This window comes from Onychomys torridus, chromosome 4 (assembly GCF_903995425.1).
Source record: "Onychomys torridus chromosome 4, mOncTor1.1, whole genome shotgun sequence".
NCBI lineage: Eukaryota > Metazoa > Chordata > Mammalia > Rodentia > Cricetidae > Onychomys > Onychomys torridus.
In genome coordinates, this window is record NC_050446.1 from 51,667,367 (window position 1) to 51,687,315 (window position 19,949).

The 19,949-nt window shown below is 39.9% G+C and overlaps 1 non-coding gene across 1 annotated transcript; it reads left to right on the forward strand.

Moving 5' to 3' along the window:
- The first annotated feature begins 1,938 nt into the window (after positions 1 to 1,938).
- Positions 1,939 to 2,041, forward strand: LOC118583260. The gene has a single exon (XR_004944849.1). It is a non-coding gene; the product is annotated as a U6 spliceosomal RNA (small nuclear RNA).
- Positions 2,042 to 19,949: the final 17,908 nt, after the last annotated feature.

Here is a 19,949-nt window from a genome sequence, read left to right on the forward strand (position 1 = left end):
AAAAATCTCTCCAAGGTGCTTTTCTTAACCTTTAGGTCTTTAGATCTAAGCAGCTCATTAAGACCCAAAAAAATTGGGTGCGAAGTAGAAGCGCCCATGTCTAAAACTTTTCAACCTTTTAAACAATGTTTGGCTTTCATTCTTGGCAACCTTTTAGACAATGTTTCACTTTCATGCTCTCTTTGCCTACAGAGAAGAGCAAAACCTCCCAGCTTTCATTTTCACTTTTGGCTCGTCCTGCTCTACCTTTGTCTACAGAGAAGAGTAAAAACCTCCCCGCTTTTGTCGCAGGTTCCCAATTTGCCTGGGATTTCCTTTAGCTCCCACCTTACCTGGGAACTTACGAGTGCACTGCCCTGACTGCAGAAAGTTCTGAGACCTCCTTGAAAGTAGTGAAGTTCCCCGTACGGGCCACCACTTGCCACGACCGCCTCGACCAGCAAGGAAGACGCAACACCAAGCTCTTCTTTCAGCAGTTTACTCAGGAACCTTGAACAATCATCTGACCCTGGGGAAAGCCCGCCCACGACCTAAATAGTCCCTGGGTGGCCAACCCCAGCCTGCCACGTGGGCACTGTGGATAGGTCCAGGTTCACGGAGGCAAGCCAGATCCTAGGACCAAGCCAAATATGGAGTTGTTTACTCCCGAGAGCACTCACCATCGGGAAGGTGGGGGTGGAAGCCAGTACCATCTTATGGGTGCAGCTGTGCGCAGCTCTCTACAATTCAGGACCTACAAGATCCTTTTCTAAATAAACTATCTTAACTGAAGGAAAAATAATACAGAGCTACTGCCTCCATCTAGTCTAATAAAGTGCTGATTATTTGCCCTTACCTTTTGAAACTGTAATACATACATGTATTTTTAAAAATTGAGGAGTTCAAAAGGATATTTCCCCCTCATGTAATTTCACCTTGACTTATCTGACACCAAGCCAGATAGAGAAACAGAAAAAAAAAAAACAAGCATATATGTGTATATTAGACATTAAATGCATATTAGACAGAGAAATTTTACTTGAGTTAATACATGTAGCATTAGTAAGTATTCAATTTAATGTTAAAATATTAGGTGTTGCATGAATCTTAAAAGTTCTTATTAATAAAATCAAACCTGAGGCAGATTATTGGGGTGAATGCTGAAAGATCAGAGAAGCAGAACAAGCCACAGCTATCTCACCTTGCTAGTTCCTCAGGTGATCCTGTTTCCTCAGGCTGGAAGCTTCGGAGTCCTCATCCCAATGGCTCTCAGCTGAACTGTGTTGCTCCAAAGCCTGAACACTTAACCAACCAAATGCTTAACTAACTACATGCTTTTTCTCCTTTAATTCCTGGTCCTCACACCTTATATACTTTTCTCTTTCTGCCCCCCTCCCTGGGATTAAAGGTTGGGTTTCTGGGATTAAAGGCATGGATCACCATGCTTAGCTGTTTCTAAAGTGGCCTTGAACTCAGAGATCCACCTGGCTCTGCCTCCCAAGTGCTGGGATTAAAGGTGTGTACTACCACCGCCCAATTTCTGTTAAGGCTTACTCTTCCTATTTTCTAGCCACCATTTTTGGCTTTGTTCTAGTGGCTATCTGTTCTCTGACCCCAGATATGTTTATTTCGGGGAACACACAATATTTCAGGGAACACAATATTTTGGGGAACACAATACCCACCACAATTAGGTGATAGTATAGCATATTAAATCAGAAGTAAAATAAAAAGTAAAGATATATTGCAATTATGTAGCCTTAACTGGCCTGGAACTCACTATGTTGACTAGACTGGCCTCAGACTCATAGAGATCTGCCTGCCTCTGCCTCCATGGTACTGGGAATAAAGGTGTGTGCCACCATGCCCAGACATTGACATTTTTAATTCACAATTTTTTTAGTGTTGAAAGAAACAGCTAGTAAAAGAGCAATCAACCAGACCACCAAGAAAAGAGCTGGGCTTGCATCCGCAGCACACATACTAACACTGGATACAGAGAAGATTAATGTGGACCCTGGGCAAAGATGACATGCACATCTGTGAACCGTTCCATATTTAACAAAATAAAAAGACAGATCTGAATAATTTCACTGCGTTACTGTAAATATATGAAATCCAATGTAGAAATGAGGCAATCGCCATAAGTTTCTATCTAACGAGAACCAAATAGCCAGAATTCTTTTTATTTTTGAGATCCTAAATAATTACACCATTTCTCCCTTCCTTTCCTCCCTCCAAGTCCTTCCATATACTCCCTGCTCTCCTCCAAATTCACTGCATTTTATTAACTAATAATGTCATGCACATATGTGCATACATATATATTCTTAAATATTACTTACCCAGTCTGTATAGTACTACTTGTATGTTTTCAGGGCTGACCATTTGGCACTGGACAATGAGTTGGTGTGCTGTCCCCTGGAATATACCCACCTCTCCTGTGCCCAGCTTACCTCAGTTGCCTACAGTTCTTTCTGTAGGGTTGAAACTTCATGGTTTTTTTCCCCCAGTGCAGTTAGGCAATAACCAGGATTCCTTATACCCATAAACAATGATAATTTATGTTTTTACACAGTATAGTGATATTTTATTTGTATTGAAATGTGATTTTATTTGTATGTCAATAAAGTTGCCTTGAGGTCAGAGCAAGCCAGAGCAGAAGCCGAGCAGTAGTGGAGCACGCCCTTAATCCCAGCACTTGGGAGGCAGAGCTAGGCGGATCTCTGTGTGTTCAAGGACATAGCCAGCATAGCAGACACACGCCTTTAATTTCAATACCAACCATAGAAGACCTGGAGGTCTGTACAAACAGGCAGTGATGAGGGAGGTCATGTGGCTGGGTTACAACCAATGAGGGAGGAGAACAGAAAGTCTTTAAATAGACAGGACGCACAGAAGTAGGTCTCTTGCAGAGAGGAGGAACCGCAGAAGCAGTGAAGGGTAAGGTTTTCCGCTTTGGCTCTGACCTCGTAGTTTTTAACTCTGCAACTGGCTCTGTGTTTCTTATTTAACAAGCAGGATACATCTACAAATGGCGCCCAACGTGGCAAGAATTCATTAAAAAACCGCTTGCCTTGGCAGTGGGTCCAGCTTCCCGCCTGGGCGGGCCTAGCTCAGCTTAGGACTCAGGCCCAACCTACTTTAGCCACAAGCGGTTACAGCCGCAGCTGGAGTTACTTGCTTAAAAAGCCGGTACTACAAACAACTCAGGCCTGCGGGAGCTACCGCTAATTGCAGTAGCTACACGCAACTGCAGATAGGCTGCTTTTGGCTGAAACGCCAGCGCACGTGGTCCGTCAGAGCTTAAGGAAGCCAGAGCCCAGGCTCGACTCCGCTCAGACCGGAACATTGAAGCGGTTGGATTCCCACCTCGGACGCTAGGTAGCTGTTTGGAAATTCCCTTGGATTTCTACTGTTCTACGCAGAATTGGTAAGTCATTTATATCAGATATTTTAAAGGAAACTATTTAAAAGAGATTTTTTTCCACATTAAAAAAAAAATGGGTTTTATGTGTACATTGGAAGAAAATTGGGCTTTGTTTGAAATTTTAGGCAGTATGGTAATGGAACAACTATATGAGATTAATGTTGATCGAATTATGTACATTGTTATTCTTCTTATCCATATTTTACACTTTAAAAAGACAGTCAATTTAAGTGCCAGGATAAAAATTTTAGAAAAACCTGTTAAACCTGATAAAATGAATTATAGAGAAATTCAGATTCAGACAGAAGAAATTAACAGTGAAGTTGTTTCAGGATTGGATTATAAGGTTACGGAAAGAAAGCCTGTTTTCACACAATCAACCTTAATTTATCTGGAAACCATACAACAGCAGCCTGGTCAAATGACTACACAAAATATTTGGACTCCAGTTGAAATGTTAGACTTACGAATGTTTAAGGAGGCAATAGTATCTTATGGCATGCATTCTCCATATGTAAAACAAATGTTAAACTCCTGGTCAACTTATAATAGAATTATACCACAGGACTGGCAGGAGCTGGTACAGGCGGTTCTAGAACCCGGACAGCAGCTCCAGTGGCAAATGTGGTTCAAACAGGAAGCTAAAAACATAGCAAAACAATATAGTGATAGAGGTATACAAATCTTCCAGGATCAGCTTGTTGGAGAAGGCCAATATGCTGCAGTACAAACACAATGTTTATATGATATGCAAACTCTAATTCTATGTCGAATGGCAGCCATGAATGCATGGGACAGAGTTGAGGAACCAGGGAAGAAAACTGAGTCATTTACAAAGGTTATACAGGGCCCAAAAGAATCTTTCACAGATTTCTTACAAAGACTGACTTCAGCAGTAAAGAGAATGGTCCCAAATTCAGAAGCTAGCCAGATAATAATTGAATCTTTGGCTTTTGAGAATGCAAATGAAGCATGCAAGAGAATAATCAGGCCGTTAAAGGCGAGATCTGCACCCTTGGAAGTTTGGATTAGAGACACGGTTAATGTTGAGGCTCATGATCATGATAATATGTGGGTAGGAGAAGCAATTTCAAGAGGTTTGAGGAATGTTAGATGTTTTGGATGTGGAAAGCAAGGACATTTGAAAAGGGACTGTAAACAGGGCACTTCTAGAAACAATGTTTCTTCAAGGAACAATGGCAACAGAATGCCCCTTCCTTCAGGAGTATGTAGAAGGTGTGGTAAGGAAAGACACTGGACCAATGAATGTAGATCAACAAGGGACAGACAAGGTAATACTATGCCTCAGTCCTCGGGAAACTCCCAGAGGGGCCTCAGGCAGGCCCCTACAATGAATCCAGTTCAGACTTTTCCTGCAATTGTAGAGGAGACCCCTACTCAGAGCAGTTAAATGACCAAATGCCTATTGGAATAAACCAGGCTACTCAGAGTAATGGAACAACTGAGACAGAGAGAACAGAAAATTCAGGAGAGACCATAAAGAAAATTTTTTGGCAAACTTCTATAAATGAACAAAGACCACAATTAACAATAAAAATAAATGGTGTTTTGTTGTCTGGTCTGGTAGACACAGGTGCTGATGTTACCATAATTGCACCAGAATTTTGGCATCCATCTTGGCCTCTTCAGGAGGTAAATGTTCAACTGTTAGGAATTGGAACATTATCTCAAGTTAAACAGAGTGCAAGATGGCTCGAATGTATAGGCCCAGAAGGACAGAGAGGCAGATTAAAACCATATGTGGCTAACATAGCCATGAACCTGTGGGGTCGAGACCTATTACAACAATGGAATACTCAGATTAACATCCCTCCAACCTCAGAAATAAATAATAAACTAGCACATGTTTCTGAGAGAAATATTAGAAGGTATTATTCTAATGAGTGGTCACCAGCCATCCATATTATACAAGAACAGGGCAGAAAAACTGATGATCTTCCAAAGGCACCAACAGCTCTACCTTTAAAATGGTTAACAGACAAGCCTGTATGGGTTCATCAATGGCCTTTAACAACAGAGAAACTCCAGGCTTTAGAAGAGCTGGTAGAAGAACAGTTAAATGCTCAGCATATTGAAGAATCTACTAGCCCATGGAATTCTCCTGTATTTGTTATTAAAAAGAAATCTGGTAAATGGAGAATGGTAACAGACCTTAGAGCAATTAACAAAGTAATTCAGCCAATGGGCTCTCTACAATCTGGAATTCCTTTGCCTACTCTGTTACCTAAAGGATGGCCTCTCATAGTTATTGATTTAAAAGACTGTTTCTTTTCAATACCCCTACAAGAAAAATACAGAGAAAGATTTGCTTTCACGGTGCCCATTTACAATAATTCTCAACCAGTTAGAAGATTTCAATGGAGAGTCCTCCCACAAGGAATGTTGAATAGTCCAACCCTGTGTCAATATTTTGTACAACAGCCCTTGGAAGTGATACGTAAAAAATTTCCTAAATCTATAATTTATCATTATATGGATGATATTTTACTAGCTGACTCAAGTGCAGATACTTTAGAAAGAATGTTTGAAGAAGTAAAGAAAATATTGCCTGGCTGGGGATTACAAATTGCTCCTGAAAAGATACAAAGAGGAGATTCTATTAATTATTTAGGATATAAAATAGAGCTACAAAAAGTTAGACCTCAAAAGGTACAAGTTAGGAGAGATCGCCTACAGACTCTTAATGACTTTCAAAGATTATTTGGGGACATTTCTCATCTACGAACTATTGTTGGGGTAAAAAATGATGAACTGAATAATTTGTTCAAAGCCTTAGAAGGTGACAAGGACTTAAATAGTCCAAGAGAATTATCACCTGAAGCTGAGAAAGAATTGGCCTTGGTAGAAAAAAAAAAGTACATGAAGGACATGTAGATCGTATTGATCCAAAGCTGGATTGCATTTTGGTTATTTTACCTTCTAGGCATTCTCCTACAGGAATATTAATGCAGAGAGAAGATATTATATTGGAATGGATATTTTTACCAAATAAACCAAATAAAAAATTAAAAACTTATGTGGAAAAAATCTCTGACTTAATTTTGAAAGGAAAATTGAGACTTCGTCAATTAGCAGGAATAGACCCAGCAGAAATTGTTGTACCTTTAACTAAAGAGGACATTGAAAAATTATGGACAGAAAGTGAACCTTGGCAAAGAGCTTACAGTAATTTTTTGGGAGAAATTAACAGCAAATATCCTAAAAGCAATAGAATTGATCTTATAAAGAGAGCTGATTGGATCTTGCCTCGAATTGTACGTGAAAAACCCATATCTGGAGTTCGGACATTTTATACAGATGCCAACAAACAAGGAAAGGCAGGTTACAAATCAGAAAATTTAAGTAAAGTGGTTCAAAGTCCTTATAATTCAGTTCAAAAATCGGAATTGTATGCTATTCTGTTGGTATTAATGGATTTTTCAGAACCTCTCAATATAGTTACTGACTCTCAGTATGCTGAAAGAGTGGTATTACATATTGAGACTGCAGAATTTATCCCTGATGCTTCAGAATTAACTTCACTATTTATTCAATTACAAGATACAATCAGGGAAAGGAGTCATCCTTTATATATAACTCACATCCGATCCCATACTGGTCTGCCAGGCCCTCTAGCACAAGGTAATGATGAGATTGATAAATTATTGATAGGAAATGTGCTGGAGGCCTCAGAATTTCATAAGAAACATCATGTCAATAGTAAAGGTTTAAAAAAGGATTTTTCCATAACCTGGCAACAAGCCAAGGAAATTGTAAAGAAATGTCCTACTTGTTCCTTCTACAATCAGACACCATTACCAGCAGGATGTAACCCAAAGGGTACTTAGAGGAATGAAATCTGGCAGATGGATGTGTTTCACTTTGCAGAATTTGGAAAATTGAAATATGTACACCATACTATCGATACTTATTCAGGATTTCAATGGGCAACTGCTTTGAGTTCTGAAAAAGCTGATTCTGTAATCACTCATTTGCTAGAAGTTATGGCCATCATGGGTATACCTGCACAAATTAAAACTGACAATGCTCCAGCATATGTCTCTATTAAAATGAAACAGTTTTTGCTTATTATAATATAAAGCATATCACAGGTATACCACATAATCCTACAGGCCAAGCAGTTATAGAAAGATCCAACAGAACTCTAAAGGACATGATAAATAAACAAAAAGGGGTAACAAAAACCCCCAGAAACAGACTGCACAATGCTCTATTAACTTTGAATTTTCTCAATGCTAATGAGAAAGGAACAACAGCTGCAGAGAGACATTGGTTAATAGAAAAAACAACAGAATTAAATCAGCCTATATACTTCAAGGATGTGCTGACCTCAGAATGGAAACCAGGGCATGTGTTACGTTGGGGACGAGGTTTTGCTTTTGTTTCTGCAGGAGAAGATAAGCTGTGGGTACCATCAAAACTGATAAAGGTTCGATTTGAACAAGAGAGACCACTTAATTAGAAGAGGTGATAGTTCATCAACCAACATGACCATCCAGTTTAAACTCACTTATACTATTAATACATGCCTTTTCATTTAATCAGATGTAACTTGCCAAAAGGGGACCTCCCCAAAATTAGTCTTGGGGAAGGGTTTTTGTTTTTGTCTTTTAGGAGAATGAAGGCTAAGGAATCTGAAGAACACTGGACAAATGAGACAACTGAAGAAAAAGGACAAATCATCTGTCCCAGGAAAAAGAGTAAAATGGCCTATTGGTATATCATCTACAAAATTTCATAAATCTTTCTAAATGTTTGTTTCTGCTCTTCTCTAAAAAAATTAATACTCTTAGTCTTCTTGTAGTCCCAATTCAATTAAAGCTTCAAGCTGATTTTGGAGTTGGAGAATGGCTCTCTCCTCCTTTAAACTCAAGCATGTTGTTAAAAAGAAAATGAAAACTCCCTGTATCATACCAGAAGAAAGAGCCATCTTCTGACATGGGACAGGAGAAAAACCAAATTAATTAAGGGACTATTTAGAGAAAAGGCTTCGATTAGCTGCCTATACATGTCTTTGTGTTCGAGTCTCTTTTCAGTTTTCTGCAGGAAATCACGGCCAGGCCTAACATCAAATGAAATCTCCAGGAAGAAGATGGGGCCCCACAACGACAATTCCACGTGGAAAATAATATCACTAAGCTGACAAACATCATCTACAGATCAGCTTTGGACTACAAAGTGCTTAGAGCAATTCTGAGATGGCTAGCTGAGATGATCCAGTTTCAAAGACTGCTTGAATAAGGACTTGAGATAAACCCTGAACTTTGGCATTATGGATAACAAAGAATATAGTTATCTTTCCTAGAATTTGTCAATTAACCCAAAATTTTTCTTTTCAGAATAAAGATAACTTCGCCCATACCCAGCAGGAAGCAATTTTAAGAATTTGACGCCCACATTCCCAAAGGGGTGGTGTGGGGTGGGTGGTTTTTTGGTCTTTTTATGGGTATTGGGTCTGGGATAGTTTTCATTGTTTAGGAGGGTTGGTTACAAGTTGTTGTTAAGGGTTAGGAAAAGGACTAGGCAAAAGGTGCTTGTTTAAAAAAAAAAAAAAAAAAAGAAAGAAAAAAAAGAAAAAGACAATTACTAGTTTTAAATACTTTACATTCAATTGGATTGTTTTATATTGTATACAAATTATTATTATTGAGATTGAGATTGTTAGAATATACCATATACATATTTCTAATCTTGTTCGAGATATTGTATTTATACCATTCATTTAACAATGTAATGCAATTTGCTAATCCTTGAATGTTAGTAATTACCAACTATTAGGATATATAGAAATGAAAATTAGTGGTTAGACATTACAATTGAACTTGTAGTTATATTAGGTGTGTTTTACAAGATCAAACAGATATATTCTAGATAGACAGGTCATCTTCAAACCCTTCAGAGATCTACAGAATATGGCATTTAAAATGTTTTAATAACTTAAGAATTTTTCTTTTTTGCTATGACTATGAGACATGACGGCTCCTGGCAGTACCAATCTACTTCAGAGAAAATATGGGCATTGAAGAAACTGCATATGGAACTAACTTTCATTGTTGCAAAAGTCAGCCACTGGACAACAAAGTATCCTTGAATCAACTGCTGACAAACAGGACAGACAGGACATGAAACCAAGGACTACCAATTCTTGCCAAAACAAGTGTAGTTGTGGCTTTAACAAAAGGCATCTTCTGAAGCCAGGACAATATGGCACCATCCCTGAAGTGAGTGACCTTTGCAATCTGTAAAAGGTACCGTGCCCTTTTCTTTGAAGGCAGCTGAACAGGGAGTGGGCCAATGGCTTCTGATATGCAATGGAACAGCAGATGAAACAGTTACTCTTGAGGAATAACTAAGCTCACCTCTCTCAATAGTAGACTGGCGTTTAATAGAGAGATGTGGAGAAGAACAGGATGCCAAGATGAAGCCACATATACACAGCCAAGAAAAATGGACAGCTGAATTGAAAAGACATCAATAATTTCCAGAATTTAAAATCCTGAATCATGACATGACACTAATGGAATTCAGGTGTTTCTGGTACATGGACTGCTCTCACCAAATGTGAGGTCAAACTGTTGACCTTGTATACATCTTAGTTCACAAAAGAGTCTGTCAGATACGCTAAGCCTATAGGCTGAAGATGATGCCCCAACACTGTGGAGAAACCTCAGGTGACTGTCCAGGCAGCTGGCTGTTTCTGTCAACTCACATTTTTTTTTTGAAGCTGCTTGCATGCACTTCTTGTTTTTATTTTTTATTAGGTAGTATTATTTCCTTCTTGGGTCTCTGAGGGAGTTGAAGATCAGTTATAGTTATAATTATCTTTGTTAAGGATTTCAGAAAAACTCACTAAGAGCTGTAAGTGTATAAATTTGAAAGACGTTATAAGACAGTTCCGTTAGCTATATAAGTTAGGGTAAAAAGTGAATCAGGTACATTCTGGACTTACCAAAATAGGATAGATAATGGAATTATTTTCTCTGAATTTGTCAATTACAAATGGACTAGACATTGTTTAGGTATTTATTGTTTGTATATATGGTATATATAGTTATTGTACTTTTGTATATAGTTTTTCTTATATTAGTTATAACTTTTTCCTTTTTTTTCTTTTTATTAAAATAGAAAAGGGGAAATATAGTGATATTTTATTTGTATTGAAATGTGATTTTATTTGTATGTCAATAAAGTTGCCTTGAGGTCAGAGCAAGCCAGAGCAGAAGCCGAGCAGTAGTGGAGCACGCCCTTAATCCCAGCACTTGGGAGGCAGAGCTAGGCGGATCTCTGTGTGTTCAAGGACATAGCCAGCATAGCAGACACACGCCTTTAATTTCAATACCAACCATAGAAGACCTGGAGGTCTGTACAAACAGGCAGTGACGAGGAGGTCATGTGGCTGGGTTACAAGCAATGAGGGAGGAGAACAGAAAGTCTTTAAATAGACAGGACGCACAGAAGTAGGTCTCTTGCAGAGAGGAGGAACCGCAGAAGCAGTGAAGGGTAAGGTTTTCCGCTTTGGCTCTGACCTCGTGGTTTTTAACTCTGCAACTGGCTCTGTGTTTCTTATTTAACAAGCAGGATACATCTACAACACAGGGCCCCTCAGATTATTGGCCTCTGGTGGCTCAGGCCAATACTCCCAGCACTCGGGAGGCTGAGGCAAGAGGAGGGTTGCAGAGAATTCGAGGTCAGCCTTGGGTTACAGAGTACAGAATGAGACCCTGTCTCCAAAGAAAGGAAGAATAACAATTATTTTTGCTATTATTCTTTAACAAAAGGGAAGAAAAGAAGGAAGAAGGGAGGGAGCAGGAAAACATGATAGTTACATTTGATTTATTCTTAATATTAATATTCTTAATATTTCCAGCATATAAAATTGTTCCATCATTAACATAACAAGTCCTCTTGTTATGTTCTATTATCTTGACATGTACGGCCCAAAACTAAAAGTTCCATATATATAGCCATTTTTGCCACTCCAAATGTTAAATTCATAATGTCATTATCCCCAAATTCTTAAATACTTTTCATTGTGTTGAATATGGAAACAAGAGTGCCTGTGAAGAAAGCTGGTCTTTGTCTATCAGGACTTATAAGGACAAATGTTTATTTGGTTTGTCTGCATTCTCCAGTGTACCAATATTAACACTGATTTAAAGGATGTGAAACTTTATCGATTTTTTTCACATTTCCTAATAAAAACTTTGTAGATAAGCAAACATTAGAAATCTTTTCACAAGATTCTGATTCCATAAACTTAATACCTTAAATAATTTCAGATTATTAAAGTGAGTTACTTAGATATTATATACAAAGAAAAATGTGCTGTAGTAAATGTAGGCTGTTTTGCTGAGCTATCAAGTCCACAGTGCATTCCTAGATTGCTATGTGGTGAGTTAATGATATACTTCATTGTTTCAGTGCAACTTTACTAATTTCTTCAAAGCTGGTCCCCTCTACTTTTGACACCCATTGTACATGGCTTAAATGTCCACAATTGAAACCTTTTTCTCTGACACTAACTTGAAAAATAAATTATTATCCAGAACAGTGGAGATCCCAATGATAATTTTAAGAGCATATATGTATGCTTTGTTGGGATTTTTAAAAATATTTCAGGGGGGGCCTCAGAGGCAGGCAGGCCCAGCGGTGGGGGCAGCAGCCTAGACACAATTATAATAAAAACCAGGAGCTGAGCTGCTATCCTATGGGGAGTTGATGAAAACAAGCTCCTAATCAAGAGCTTGGAACAAGGACGCCTTTAATACCAACACCTGGGGAAGGAGCCATTTCCATGGGAGGAGACCAGAACGGATCTGAACACTGTCTGAGGCCAACCCAGGGCCCAGGTGCAGATCCTGTGAAACCCAACAACTTGGAGGTGTTACTGAGCTGAAATCCATCTGGGAGAGTGTAGAGAGCTGCGCACAGCTGCACCCATAAGATGGCGCCGGCTTCCACCCCCACCTTCCCAATGGTGAGTGCTCTCGGGAGTAAACAACTCCATATTTGGCTTGGTCCTAGGATCTGGCTTGCCTCCGTGAACCTGGACCTATCCACAGTGCCCACGTGGCAGGCTGGGGTTGGCCACCCAGGGACTATTTAGGTCGTGGGCAGGCTTTCCCCAGGGTCAGATGATTGTTCAAGGTTCCTGAGTAAACTGCTGAAAGAAGAGCTGGGTGTTGCGTCTTCCTTGCTGGTCGAGGTGGTCACGACAGGTGGTGACCCGTATGGGGAACTTCACTACTTTCAAGGAGGGCTCAGAACTTTCTGCAGTCAGGGCAGTGCACTCGTAAGTTCCCAGGTAAGGTGGGAGTCCGCGACAAAAGCAGGCTTAAAGGAATTCCCGGGTGAATTGGGAACCTGCGACAAAAGAGGGGAGGTGTTTGCTCTTCTCTGTAGACAAAGAGAGAGTGGGAACCAAGGACTAGCCAAAAGTGAAAGTGAAACATTGTCTAAAAGGTTGAAAAGTTTTAGACATGGGCTCTTCTACTTCACACCCAATTTTTTTGGGTCTTAATGAGCTGCTTAGATCTAAAGACCTAAAGGTTAAGAAAAGCACCTTGGAGAGATTTTTGGAACACCTATTTTTGTAATAAAGAAAAGGTCTGGCAAATGGCGCCTATTACATAACTTGCGGGCCATTAACGATCAGATGCAAGTTCTGGGCCCTGTACAGCGCGGCTTACCATTACTTTCCTCCTTGCCAGCCTCATGGCCTGTCATCGTCATTGATATTAAAGATTGCTTCTTTTCTATTCTGCTATGGGCTCAAGATAGAGATTTGCCTTCACTGTTCCTTCCCTAATCATGAGGAACCTGACAAAAGATATGAGTGGGTGGTCTTGCCTCAAGGCATGGCCAATAGTCCCACCATGTGTCAACTTTATGTAGATGAGACTATTGCTCCACTTTGGCAGGATTATCCTGCCCTGAGATGCATACATTATATGGATGATATTTTACTAGCAGCAAAAGAAACACAAATGCTGGAACAAGCCTATGTAGATCTGGTCAAGATGCTTGAAGGGAGGGGGCTGTTTATAGCCCCTGAAAAGGTACAAAAGGACAAAATTATTAATTATTTAGGAGCAAAGGTTAATGAGAGATGTATCATCCCACAAAAAATAAAACGGAGAAAAGATAATTTACGAACCCTAAATGATTTTCAAAAATTGTTAGGAGATATAAATTGGATTAGATGTTATTTAAAGTTACCAAATTATGACTTAAAGCCTCTTTACAACATCTTAAATGGGGATTCTGCATTCGATTCCCCGAGACAATTAACTGAGGAGGCACGGAAGGCTTTACAAAAGGTAAAAGAGAGGTTACAGGGTGCCTTCTTACAGAGGTTACAAGAAGGTAAAGATATTATCCTGTGCATACTTCCTACCTATTACCAGCCCACTGGGTTGTTATGACAGGATGAGCCATTATTCTGGATTTATTCCAAGATTTTGCCAACTAAGTCCATTGAACATTACCCTACTGCTGTGGCAAACCTTGCCATGATTGGAATCCAACAATGCCTACAGTATTTTGGGGTCGCTCTGGTTACCATTATAGTGCCTTATACCAGTCATCAAGTTCAAACATTGTGTGCTACATTAGATGATTGGGCCATTTTGCAATGTAGCTTTACTGGATGCATGGATAACCATTACCCCAAACACCCACTATTAGGGTTCTTTAAGGAACACCCGGTGATATTCCCCAGGATAACGTCATCGCAGCCCATCCCTAATGCCCTAAATGTGTTTACAAATGGATCTAAGACTGGATGTGGCATATACATGATAGATACACAAGAGCCTGTACAACACCAATTTCAACCTGGCTCCCTCAGATTGTAAAATTAAAGATAATGATTGAAGCCTTTAAGGCTTATCCTTTCCCTTTTAATTTGATATCAGACTCTGCCTACATTATTAATGCCCTCAAAATTTTGGAAGTAGCTGGACCTGTTAAAAGCTGCAGTCCAGTCTGCATTTTGTTTCAACAACTACAACAATTGATTTGGCATAGGAAGTCCTGCTTTTATCCCCAACATTTTAGAGCTCATACAGGCCTGCCAGGGTGCCTGAACAAAAGTAATGATATAGTAGATCAATGGACTCTAAAGGAATGGATATCCATTAGCTCTGCCTTAGACAGAGCCAGAACCTTTCATGAAACATTTCACGTCAATACAAAAACGTTACAACAAAAGTTTCAACTTTCTCAAGCTGATGCTCGACAAGTGATTCTAGATTGCCCTCCATATGTAGTTTTATCAACATCCGCCCAGTATTGGGGTAAATCCCCGGGGTCTACTCCCGCTAAAGGTCTGGCAAATGGATGTGACACACATCTCTGAATTTGGACACATAAAATATGTGCACATGTCTGTGGACACCTGCTCAGGCGTCATGCACGCCACACCTTTGACTGGGGAAAAGGCATGCAATATTATTGCCCATTGTTTGGAGGCCTGGGCGGCCTGGGGAAAACCTCATCAACTTAAGACTGACAATGGACCTGCTTACATGGGACAACAGTTTGCCTCCTTTTGTCATCAGATGGAGGTGCAACTTGTACATGGCTTGCCCTACAATCCCCAAGGTCAAGGCATTATGGAACGTGCTCACCGCACATTAAAAGAATGCCTGCAAAAACAAAAAGGCTCGGCCATACCCCAAAGGAAAGACTTTCTCTTGCTTTATTTACCATCAATTTTTAAAATTTGGATGCTCAGGGCTATTCCGCAGCAGATAGGCATCATGAGTCTCATGGTACAGCTAAAGGAATGGTAAAATGGAAAGATGTGTTGACAGGGCTCTGGCGCGGGCCCGATCCCATGCTGACATGGGCACGAGGTTCTGTTTGTGTTTTCCCTCAGGATCAACAAGATCCGGTGTGGGTGCCTGAACGCCTCACTAGAAGAGTCCAGTATGGGAAAATCCACGATGGTCGAAATGACGATCCTCCTGCTCTTCCTCGTGACAATGCAGCCGGGAATGCTGGAGAAGAGATGGGGGATACTGTCCATGTTCCCGAGACCGATGCCAGTTCGCCATGATGCCAAGTTGTTTCCACGGTTATTTAGCATTGTAATTGGACCGGAGAGTTTGACAACCTGATGGAACAGCTGAGGGTGGCTATTGTCATGGTGAACTTGACCCTTGTGGATGCTGGATTGGCGGAGGGATTGTCTTTGTGGATCTCTAACGCCATGAATCATCTCAAGGAATGGGCGGGTCTAGGAGCCTTGATGAGCCTTCTGGTGTTGGTCTCCTTAGTTTGTCTGTGGTGTATTTGTCAGATTAAGGTTTCCCAGCATCGCAATGCAGCCATGATCATTCAGGCCCTTACAGCTGTTGAGGCAGGACAGTACCCCCAGGCATGGGTAGCCACCATGAAGTACTAAGTTCCTTAGCACAGGATGCAAGGCTTGAGTACTACACTTGGGGTCCATTGCACATTGGATCCTAAGGAGAGCACACCTGATTGCATGTGAGTAGATACCTCAGGTCCCACCTCTGTGAAAAGGATATCGGACGGGTCTGACGCTCCTCGGGTGGCTGACGCCTAAGTGAGAGTCAGTACATTGTCCCTGATTCGTTCTTACAGAGATCAGGCCTCTACTCTTACCTGTTGCTATAATAAAAAAGGGGGAACTGTAGAGAGCTGCACACAGCCGCACCCATAAGATGGCTCTGTCTTCCACCCCCACCTTCCCGATGGTGAGTGCTCTTGGGAGTAAACAACTCCATATTTGGCTTGGTCCTAGGATCTGGCTTGCTTCCGTGAACCTGGACCTATCTGCAGTGCCCAAGTGGCAGGCTGGGGTTGACCACCCAGGGGCTATTTAGGTCATGGGCGGGCTTTCCCCAGGGTCAGATGATTGTTCAAGGTTCCTGAGTAAACTGCTGAAAGAAGAGCTCAGTGTTGCGTCTTCCTTGCTGGTTGAGGCGAGGAATCAGAAACCTACAGTCTGTAGTCTAAGGAAACAAGAACAGCTGAGGGAATCATGAAAGAACAAAATGTGACCTGAGAACACAAAAGAAGGCAACTCCCAACCACCGACCGAGATCACCAGAATCAGACCAACAGCACCAATTTAACAAAGAAATCCTAGTGAACCAAGACTAACAATTAGAACAAGAGAGGCACCTTCATACACAGACACTGCCTGCACCAAACAGAGGAAGAGATGAGTGGACGCCAGTGCAAAAGCACAGGTAACAACATGAAGACCTATATGACAACATCACAACCTAGTGATTTTACACCTACAATACCTGAACGTACCAAGGCAGAAGAAACAGAAGAAATCAACCCTAAAAATGACTTTAAGAAGATGATAGAGGCCCTTAAAGAGGAAATTAAAAACTCCATCAAAGAGGAAGTGAAAAACTCCCTTAAAGAGGAAATGAAAAACTCCCTTAGAGGGGAAACAAAAAATTCCCTTAAAGAAAGGGAAAAACAAACAAAAAATTGGAAAAAAAATCAAAGAAAGCCAAGAAAAAGTAATAAATAGAGGAAGGAAACAATCCAAGATCTGAAAAATGAAATTGAGACAATAAAGAAAATGCAAACTGAGGGAATGCTGGAAATAGAAATCCTGACTAAACGAACAGGAACTACAGAAACAAGCATAACCAAGCAAATGCAAGAGATGGAACAGAGAATCTCGGACAATGAAGACACAATAGAGAAAATAGATGTGTCACTCAAAGATAACACTAAAGACAAAAAAGTCATAACACAAAACATCCAAAAATATGGGACACCATGAAAAGACCAAACCTAAGAATAATAGGGATAGAAGAAGGAGAAGAATACCAACTCAAAGGCACAGAAAACATATTCAACAAAATCATAGAAGAAAACTTTCCTAACCTAAAGAAGGAAATACCTATGAAGATACAAGAAGCTTACAGAATACCAAATATGCTGGGTCCAAAAGAAAAAAGTCCCCTCAGCACATAATAATCAAAACACTAAACATATAGAACAAAGAAAAAATATTAAGAGCCACAAAGGAAAAAGACCAAGTAACATATAAAGGCAAACCCTCATGAACATTGATGCAAAAATACTCAACAAAATACTGGCAAACAGACTCCAAGAATACATCAAAAAAATTATCCATCATGACCAAGTAGGTTTCATCCCAGGGATGCAAGGATGATTCAACATACAAAAATCTGTCAATGTAATACACCATATAAACAAACTGAAAGAAAAAAAAAAAAACACACATGATCATCTCATTAGATACTGAAAAAGCATTTGACAAAATCCAACACCCCTTCATGATCAAGGTCTTAGAGAGATCAGGAATACAAGGAACATTCCTAAACATAATAAAGGCAATTTACATCAAGCCAGCAGCCACTATCAAATTAAATGGAGAGAAACTCAAACCGATACCACTAAAATCAGGAACAAGACAAGGCTGTCCACTCTCCCCATATTTATTCAATATAGTACTAGAAGTCCTATCTAGAGCAATAAGACAACAGAAAGAGGTCAAAGGGATACAAATTGGAAAGGAAGAAGTTAAACTTTCCCTATTTGCAGATGATATGATAGTATACATAAGTGACCCCAAAAATTCTACCAAGGAATACCTTCAGCTGATAAACTCCTTCAGTAAAGTAGCAGGATACAAGATCAAGTCAAAAAAATCAGTAGCCCTCCTATACACAAATGATAAAAGGGCTGAGAAAGAAGTCAGAGAAACATCACCCTTTACAATAGCTACAAATAATATAAAATACCTTGGGATAACACTAACTAAACAAGTGAAGGATCTTTTTGATAAAAACTTTAAATCTCTAAAGAAAGAAATTGAAGAAGATATCAGAAAATGGAAGGATATCCCATGCTCATGGATAGGTAGGATTAACATAGTAAAAATGGCAATCTTACCAAAAGCAATCTACAGATTCAATGCAATCCCCATCAAAATACCAACACAATTCTTCACAGACTTGGGAAGAACAATACTCAACTTTATATGGAAAAACAAAAAACCCAGGATAGCTAAAAGAATCCTGTATGATAAAGTAACCTCTGGAGGCATCACTATCCCTGACCTCAAGCTCTACTATAGAGCTATAGTAATAAAAACAGCCTGGTACTGGCATAAAAACCAACATGTGGACCAATGGAATCGAATTGAAGACCCTGATATTAATCCACACACATATGAACACCAAAACCACACAATGGAAAAAAGAAAGTATCTTCAACAAATGGTGCTGGCATAACTGGATGTCAATATGTAAAAGATTACATATAGATCAATATCTGTCACCATGCACAAAACTCAAGTCCAAGTGGATCAAAGAGCTCAATATAAATCCTGTTACACTAAACTTAATAGAAGAGAAAGTAGGAAGTACTCTTGAATGCATTGGCACCGGAGAGCACTTCCTAAATATAACACCAGCAACACAGACACTGAGCACAACAATTAATAAATGGGACCTTTTGAAACTGAGAAGCTTTTGCAGGGCAAAAGATATGGTCAATAAGACAAAAAGACAGCCTATAGAATGGGAAAAGATCTTCACCAGCCCCACATCTAACAGAGGATTGATCTCCATAGTATAAAAAGAACTCAAGAAATTAGACATCAAAATACCAAACAATCCAATTACAAAATGGGCTAAAGAGCTAAACAGAGAATTCTCAAAACAAGAAACACAAATGGCTGAAAGACATTTAAAGGAATGCTCACCATCCTTAATCATCAGAGAAATGCAAATCAGAATGGCTATGATCAAAAACACTAATGACAGTCAATGTTGGAGAGGATGCAGAGCAAAGGGAACACTCCTCCACTGCTGGTGGGGGTACAAACGTGTACAACCACTGTGGAAGTCAGTATGGCGGTTTCCCAGAAAATTGGGAATCGATCTACCTCAAGACCCAGCCATACCACTCTTGGGCATATACCCAAGGAATGCTCAACCATACCACAAAGATACATGCTCAACTATGTTCATAGCAGCATTGTTCATAATAGCCAGAACCTGGAAACAACCTAGATGCCCATCAACTGAAGAATGGATTAAGAAAATGTGGTACATATACACAATGGAATACTATGCAGCAGAGAAAAACAATGACAGCATGAAATTCGCAGGCAAATGGATGGAACTAGAAAAAAATCATCCTGAGTGAGGTAACCCAAACACAGAAGGACAAACATAGTATGTACTCACTCATAAGTGGATTCTAGATAGAAAGCAAAGAACAATCAGACTGCAACCCACAGAACCATAAGGAGATTATAATATATATATATATGAATGACATGGAGGACCTTAGGATGACTGTTGTTTTATAAGATCTGGTTTTACTCAATTACTGAGCAACCCTCAATGAAACATCACAATATTAAGAGCTGCCAGCTTGGGTCGTGCTGGATCAAGAATAATGGGCCTTAGCAGTTCGTGTTCCTGGAGTTGCATTCATGCCAATGGATACCCACATGCTCCAGAAGAGAATTTGACATCGCTGC